Source organism: Bison bison, unplaced genomic scaffold (genome assembly GCF_000754665.1).
Source record: "Bison bison bison isolate TAMUID 2011002044 unplaced genomic scaffold, Bison_UMD1.0 scf7180017864163, whole genome shotgun sequence".
Classification (NCBI taxonomy): Eukaryota; Metazoa; Chordata; class Mammalia; order Artiodactyla; family Bovidae; genus Bison; species Bison bison.
In genome coordinates, this window is record NW_011494735.1 from 6,131,042 (window position 1) to 6,140,357 (window position 9,316).

Below are 9,316 nucleotides of genomic sequence, written 5' to 3' on the forward strand. Positions count from 1 at the left end.
TGGAGAAGGAAATGGCAACCCACTCCAATGTTCTTGCCTGGAGAATCCCAGGGACGGGGGAGCCTGGTGGGCTGCCATTTATGGGGTCGCACAGAGTCGGACACGACTGAAGCGACTTAGCAGCAGCAGCAGCAGCAGGTGGAGGGAAGGATTGGGAGTTGTGGATTAGTAGATGCAAACTAGTATATATAGGTTGGATAAACATGGTCCTACTGTATAGCACAGAGCTCTATATTCAGTATCCTGTGATAAACCAAAATGGAAAAAATATGAAAAGAATATGTATATTATAACCAAATCATGCTGTTATACCAAAAACTAACACAACATTTTATTAATAAATCAACTATACTTCAATAAAATAATTTTTTTTAATTTTATTTTATTTTTAAACTTTACATAATTGTATTAGTTTTGCCAAATATCAAAATGAATCCGCCACAGGTATACATGTAAAACAATTTTTTTTAAAAAAGATAAAAGTTAACATTTGTCACTTTTTAAAACTCATAGAACTCATTTTGAAATTTGAAATGTATGTTGATGTTTTAAAAGTTGTCTTGTTATTTAGTGTTGTTGTTTAGCCACTAAATCATGTCTGACCCTGCAACCCCATGGACTGTAGACCACCAGGTCCCTCCCTGTCCATGGGATTTCCCAGGCAAGAATACGGGAGTAGGTTGCCATTTTCTTCTCCAGGGGATCTTTCTGACCTAGGGATTGACCCAGCATTGGCAAGTGGATTCTTTGCCACTGAACCACCAGGGAAGCATCACAATATTTCTACTTACACAATAGTATTACTCCCAATGCTAATAGAGTGTTCTCTGCTTGTTTTTTTCCAAGCATTTCTTAGTTTTGCTTGAGTTAATTCTATAATTTTGTCCAGGACTTTTTAACCTTCAGGTTATGAAGCAGCTGGGAAATTTGCCTATAGTTTAGAAGCAAGGGTAATACAAGGCTAAAACAAAGCTGATCTTGTCTATAAGTCTACACATTGTAAAAAAAAAAAAAAATGGGTATTTGGGTTGACTAAAGATTTAGGTCAGCAACGGAAAGAGAGAATTCATGTTGACTTCATAAAGTTACAAATCAAGGAATTTCTGTTGACTTATTCTTCCCTTAAATCAAGTTCACTGACTGGTATGGTAGAAGTAGCAGAGTAAACATTCTACATTCCTCTTTCTAAGCCCCCAAAGTGTTGCCATCCTTGAAAAAAAAGTCTTTCTTCCTTCAATTTTTCCTTCCCTAATTCCTTCTATGCACGTCTCTGTAAATCCTAAACGTTTGTTGGTCCAAGTACTATGTTTCTCAGCAATTTGATTTTATCTATTAATTTGGGACAAAGAAGCAAATACCTTTCAGTTCTGCAATGGCATATCAAACTATTTTTAGGAAACAATTTAAAAATCCAAAAAGAAAGAGGGGTGACAGCAGTATTTCCAAGACTCAAAAAACTCTAGATTAGAGGAATGCAGAAAGCTGTTTTCACTGTATCAGTGCCCACCTGGATGTGCTTGATAAATAATTCACAGCTAATTTGCTTGTTTGAAAGATTAAAAATGGATTTGAAGGGCTGTTTTCACTCAATCTGCCTGGTGTTGATCTAAGCAGTAAAGACAATAATGAAAAATCTCTCAAGAGATTACACTCCAAAGGAGGCATTTTGGGAGCCGGCATGAAGCCAGTTTTTGTCCAGGACTATAAAAAGCATTTCTGAAACTAAATGCTAAGAGTCTTTGCAACCATCCCCAATTTCTCTCTTGATGTGTTTGGTATAACATTGATCTCTGTATTTTCAGCCAAAAGATGTGTACATCTGCCTCTCAAAGATTAAACCATGGCTGTTGACAAGAAATAGGCATTGGGGAAACATATTTGTTGTTAAAAAGGCATGTTTTCTTTACACGAAGTGTTAAGGGAATGACAATAAATTAGCACTCTCCTGCTTTGTATTACGCTATAGAGTAAATTTTTTGCTGTACAACATTAATCTCAGGAGACAGGATGTCTTGATTAATACAGAAGAGTATAACCATTGGCATCAGCATGAATGGACCTAGAGATTATCGTGTTAAGTGAAGGAATCCAGACAGAGAAAGACAAATGCTTTATGATAGCACGTGAACATGGAATCTAAAATACGCCACAAATGAACCCGTCTACAAAACAGAAACAGACTCACAGACATGGAAAACAGACCTGTGGTTGTCAAGGGGAGGAGGGCGGGGAAGGATGGTTTGGGAGTGTGGAATTAGCAGATACTACTATATAGAGAATGGATAAACAACACGGTCCTACTGTATATACAGGAAACCATATTCAATATCACCTGAGAAACTATAATGGAAAAGAATATGAAAAAAGTATGTATAACTGGATCACTTTGTTGTAAGTAAAAAGCAACACTTTGTAAATCAACTACACTTCAATAAAATAATTTTTAAAAAATATCAGAGGGCATAAGACCAAGAGAAAATCAAGAGAAAGTCCAGTAACCTACCTATAACTATAGTAGTCATAAAACAATATTTAATCCAAAATCATATACTGACTGCAAACAATTATAGACCTCTTATTATAGACACATTCCTCAAGGAATATATATATATATTTTTTTTTTCTTTCTTTCCAATCCCAGCTAGAATTCCTATGTCATCTAAATCAAAAAAGACAAAAAAACACAAAAATTAACATTTCAATTAATAATTCTTTGTACATCAGGTATGGTTTTTAAATTATTCAAATGATGTAAATAGTTTGGTTTATCTTGACTTTGGGTTTCCTTCTATTTGTAATTATATGTCACCTTGATTTTTTTATTCATTTTAACTACAGGGGAAAAGATAAATAGTAAGAGAACTATCTTGAATATTTTATTTAGTTTTCAAGCGTAAGAATTGAGATATAATTTGTTAATTATATATAAGCATTACAGTGGTGCTAGTGGTAAAGAATCTGCCCGCCAATGCAGGAGATGTAAGAGACACAAGTTCCATCCCTAGGTTGGGTAGATCCCTGGAGAAGGAAATGGCAACTCACTCCAGTATTCTTGACTGGAAAATTCCATGGACAGAGGAGCTTGGTGGGTTACAGTCCATGGAGTCACAAAGATTCGGATACAACTGAGCAATTGACTATATTAATAAACAAAATTTAAAATTTCAGCAAAATCATGATTAAAGGTCCTCCTACTGAGGGGAGGAAACAAAAACAAGACTAAAGGGCAAGAGATACTTACATATAAAAATAGAGCTACTTTTCAATAGATGCACTGAAATACTATCTAGATACTTGTATTTCAGAATTATGCAGAGGAGAATATTCCTAAAATTTATAACACATAATTCAATGAAATAATAGAGAACCAGGAATGCAAATTCTTAAGAGAACATGATCAAAGGGTGAAGGGTTTCTCAGGTAATACCTTTTTTGTTTGATTTAATTGAAAAATATAGGCATTGTCTTATATATTTTCACTATCATCATTAAAAATTGTGTTATTGTTCCTGTTTTTGTTGTTTAGTCACTCAGTCATGTCCACCTCTTTTGCAAACCTATAGACTACAGTCCACCAGGCTGCTCTGTTCATGGGATTTTTTAGGCAAGAATACTGGAGTGGTTGTCACTTCCTTCACCAGTTATTAGTTTTAAAATGCTTTTAACAACTGAATACCAAAGATCTAACCAATTAAACCACACAATTACATTTGGGATCATAGGGTGGATAGTTTGGAGAATACATCAGGATCATATTCTTTTTGTTGTTTGGGGGAATTATTCCTTTTACTAGTAATAGTATCTTTTCTTTAACCCTTTCAATGTTGTTCACTAAGCTATTCTATTTTTATCATTTGGACATTGCTATGTCAGTTTCTTGATGTTGATATTTGTCAAAATATTTTTTTTATCCAATATATCTATTTGGATTTACTAATTCTGAGAGTTTCTATCTTTTAGAAGATAAGTTTGATGCTCATTGTATGATTGCTAATATGTTTGTTCTTGTGTCTGCCATACTATTTTGTGTTTTTAATCTATCATCCCTTTCTTTTGCTTGTTTTTTCTTATTTCTTTTTCCTGTTTCGTCAACTGATTAGTTCTCCCTTTCCCATCCACATATTTGCATATTATTTATTCCTTCCCTTCCTACAATTTTTCTTCCTTTCTTTTTCTTTTACTGTTGACCATTAAAATTTTTAACATTCGTACATATATTTATATTTTCTTAAAGTTCAAAGTTAATTGGCATCTCTCTCCCCTTCTGAAGAAGACAATAATCTTAGCATATTTCACTTTTCTTCAAGCTTTTCTCCAACTGCTATATACTTTCTACTTAAAATATTTACTAAAAATAAAAATTTTTTTTTGTTTACAAACAGAATTCATTTTAATTTTTCATTATGGTTTTCTGATTCTTTGCCCATTTTTAATTCTTGTACATCCCTATATATTTAGTTAGTTGAAAAATAGACCTTCAAAGTTTTCCTAATGATGGTCATTGTCTTAGAGGTATAAGTTTGCTTTAAAATATATTCATATATTATAGGCTGGTTATAGAACTATGGTATGGTTACTTTAGGTTTTTTCAGAAAGCTTGCATATAATCTATTTTCTTAGGCATCTTTTCTTTTTAAATTTTGGTCACACCTTGAGGCATGCAGGATCTTAGTTCCCTGACCAAGGATGGAACCCATGCCCTTTTCAGTGGAAGCACAGTCATAACCTCCGGACCACCAGGGCAGTCTTTATAGGCATCCATTTTTACTAAGAAAAAGATATAGAATTAATCTGATTTTTATTTTTCTTTTGCAGGATTTTCTCTTTATCTTACTTAATATTCTGCAATCTTGCTATCATATGTCTAGAAGTTAATTTTTAAAGTATATTTACCAGTTTGACACATGGTGGAATCCATCAGTCCAAGGACCCTAATCTTGTTTTTCTTTCTTCTTCTATTTTTATTGAGATATAATTTACATATAGTACTGTGTAAGTTTAAGGTGTACTTTATAATAACTTGATAAATATACATCATGAAATGATTTAATAAACATCAATCATCTCATATAGATATAACTCCTTGTCCTTCATTCTGAGAAATTCTCGGCATTCTCTCTTGCCATGTTGCTTTGGGCCCATTTTCTCTGTCCCTCCTTTTGTAGCTCCTGTTAGATTATGCCAGTCTCTCACCTTCAGTTGCCTAAACCAAACATGTTTCTGTTTGATTTTGTTTTGTTTTGCCATTTTTATGGTAATATCTTGGTTTCTGGACCACATATTTCCCCTCCTTGTTTTTAGGTGTGTCCATGAGATCAAATTGCCAACATCCACTGGATCATCGAAAAAGCAAGAGAGTTCCAGAAAAACATCTATTTCTGCTTTATTGACTATGCCAAAGCCTTTGACTGTGTGGATCACAATCAATTGTGGAAAATTCTGAAAGAGATGGGAATACCAGACCACCTGACCTGCCTGCTGAGAAATCTGTATGCAGGTCAGGAAGCAACAGTTAGAATTGGACATGGAACAACAGAATGGCTCCAAATAGGAAAAGGAGTACATCAAGGCTGTATATTGTCACCTTGCTTATTTAACTTATATGCAGAGTACATCATGAGAAACGCTGGGCTGGAAGAAGCACAAGCTGGAATCAAGACTGCCGGGAGAAATATCAATAACCTCAGAGATGCAGATGACACCACTCTTATGGCAGAAAGTGAAGAGGAACTCAAAAGCCTCTTGATGAAAGTGAAAGTGGAGAGTGAAAAAGTTGGCTTAAAGCTCAACATTCAGAAAATGAAGATCATGGCATCCGGTCCCATCACTTCATGGGAAATAGATGGGGAAACAGTGGAAACAGTGTCAGACTTTATTTTTGGGGGCTCCAAAATCACTGCAGATGGTGATTGCATCTATGAAATTAAAAGACGCTTACTCCTTGGAAGGAAATTTATGACCAATCTAGATAGCATATTCAAAAGCAGAGACATTACTTTGCCAACAAAGGTCCATCTAGTCAAGACTATGGTTTTTCCTGTGGTCATGTATGGATGTGAGAGTTGGACTGTGAAGAAAGCTGAGCACTGAAAAATTGATGCTTTTGAACTGTGGTGTTGGAGAAGACTCTTGAGAGTCCCTTGGACTGCAAGGAGATCCAACCAGTCCATCCTAAAGGAGATCAGCCCTGGGATTTCTTTGGAAGGGATGATGCTAAAGCTGAAACTCCAGTACTTTGGCCACCTCATGCGAAGAGTTGACTCATTGGAAAAGACACTGATGCTGGGAGGGATTGGGGGCAGGAGGAGAAGGGGACACCAGAGGATGAGATGGCTGGATGGCATCACCGACTCGATGGACATGAGTAAGAGTGAACTCCAGGAGTTGGTGATGGACAGGGCGGCCTGGCGTGCTGCGACTCATGGGGTTGCAAAGAGTGGACATGACTGAGCGACTGAACTAAACTGAACTGATGTGCTTTTCAATTTCTAAAATCTAGTTTATCAAGCTGTCCTATTTTTAGCTGAAAATGGGAGTTTTAGCATTGGTTTCATTCACCATCCTGACCTGGAAGTCACCAGAACTTATTAAAAAGAGACAAAATAAATAACATACCATGGGTACATGAAAATACAGTATGCTAAACTTATGCATCCACTTACTTAACCCGAATCAATATTGCTTTCTCTTCCATAAAATAAGAAAACTAAATTTTAGCTGAGTCACTCTAGCAGTTATGATTGAGTTACAAGAGCATAATTTCATAGCCTCCATTATCTACTCTTAACTGAAGAAAAAGACAAGTTCTCCCTTCTAATTCTCTAAGCAAATAGTTGCCATGACTCAAACCCTATTTCCCCTGCAGTTCATATTCCTTCTAGCTCTTCAAGGAAGAGGAAAACCATTATCCCAGGTAATTGGCTAATGCAGCCATGCAGTTCTGCAGAAAACAAACGCAGAGCAAGAAATGGCCTCTGATACAGCAGAAAGTGAAAAACGGGAGAAGTATATAGAACAGAGGAAGAAAATATTTGCCATTTTATAAGTCATAGTCAGGAGAAAGACTTTTGAATTATTACATTTGGATCCTTCCAGGTAGGCTGGTAATAGCGGTAGCTGTTCCCATGACAACCTACAGATGATGTTAAAATTCTCCAAATCATGAGGCACTTATATTGTCAATAACAAAGCCTAAAGGAAGCAACTTTCAGTTTTTTGCTTACTTTTAAATATTTAGCATTATTCTGACATTGTGCCATGAGCACATGCTCCCAAATGATTATGCTCCACAGTTTTCTAAAGTAATTAAATAAATGAATAACTCCCCCATAGAAACAAAGATGTTCAGATACAAAGATCAGAGATTACCAGCCTGAATTCCAGAGAAGTGTCAGTGATAGACCTCATATGTATGAATGTATTGACTCTATGGCTCATAACATAGCACTTAAATCTTCTTCATCCCCAGACCCCAAGATAGCAGTTCTGATACACATACACACACATACCCATGATCCCTGAAGTCAGTAAAGCCAAATCTCTAAATACCATCTTTCTTGGCAGAAGAAAATGCATCATTTGTTATCTGATTTTTTTCTTCAGATCATCTTCCAAGTGATAATTAAATTAATGTCCCAGACTGCACTGAATGAGCTACACATGTAAAATTCTAGGAAAATTTCAGAAAGATAATTCTTGTTAGGGTTGGGGAAGCCATGGAAAGAAATATAAAATACAAGAAGCTATTTTAGTCTAATGTCTACACAGATGAGACATTAAATATCAGAGAGTTTAAACAACTTATTTAAGGTCACACAATTTGTGGGCAGAGTCAAGAAGAGAAAACTTGTTTTTTAACTTCCAGAGCAGGGCTTTTTCTATTGTATCACACTGACTATGATTATTTCCTCCCTTAACACAACTGACAGAGTCTGACAGATTACTAGGCAGGTGGGAGTCAGTAATTTGCTGTGGTAGTCATCCTTTGCCTGTTATTTTCATAGGTGGAACAGAAAATCTAACTTTTGTTGTGCTAAAAGTAGCATGCGTGTGTGCATGCTAAGTCACTTCAGTCGTGTCTGACTCTTTGCTATCCTGTGGACTGTAGCCCACCAGATTCCTATGTCCATGGGATTCTCCAGGCAAGAATACTGGAGTGGGTTGCCATGCCCTATAAATAACTTTCAATTAACATTCTACCAAGCCTGATTTCTCTGTGGCAAGTAATTGTATATCTTAAAATTCAGACTGTTAGGGAAATAGAGAATCAGATATTACAGTGAATTTGAACACTGTTTCTGATAGTACAAAGAGAAAACTCATGATCACTACTAAAATTACTACCTCTAAGCGACCTTCCACAGTAGCAGAGCAATCAGCCCCACTTGGGAAGTGCTTGTTTGGCTGCAGTAGCTCAGCCGTGCCATAGTCCAAGCCTTTGGTCTGGCTCAGTTCCTAGCGATGTTTCCTGATAGCAAATATTCTATCTTTTGAAGACTATCAATGGTTAAAAGACACATAGCCCATCAGAGGCATTTACCACCTCAGCCACAATTGTTTTTTCCACTGCTCATTTTTAATAAACATTTTAAAGAGACTTAACTTTAACCTTCCACTGGGATCACCTGATGGGTCATGGCACATTGAGAAAGGAAAGATGTCAAGAATGTTTAATCAGCAGTGATTTAAACAAGGGACATATTTGAGGAAATTAACAAAATCAGTATGCACATGGCTCCAGGGTGATTTTTCTTGCTGGTAAGACTAAATGAAAATCAGAACCCAAAGCAGTAGAAGGCTTTCAGGTCCAATTCATGCTGCCAAAGTTAAAAGACTGCCAGGATTGAAGACTGAATCACTGCCTATGCCATTTACAGCTGTGTTTTTCATATTTATAATGAATTTCTTGATTCCAACGTTAAAAAAATTCACTCATCCTCCAAAATTTTATTCTTATTTCACACCCTCCATCCCTTCCCTTTCCCCCATGCCCACTCCATTCCTGGGAATTGATTGCAGAGCAGTTAAAGGCATTTAGTATAATAACATCAGTTCAGAATGTCCTGATTTAGCTTGATGTAAACATCCTGAGGTAGAATATTCAGAAGGACGGCTAAATCGATGACTGGTGATTCTTCTTCTTAGTGAAGCCATCAAAGACAAGTGGGCCAGAGAAAGTGCTTAAAACTAGTAAGACAGAATATATTTGGGAAAAACTATAAACTGTAAGTTTAAAAAAAATCAATGGTAAAAGTGCAGAATGTGAAACTGATTTAACAACCATCCATGGAAGAGAAGCTGTGAGATTTTATCGACT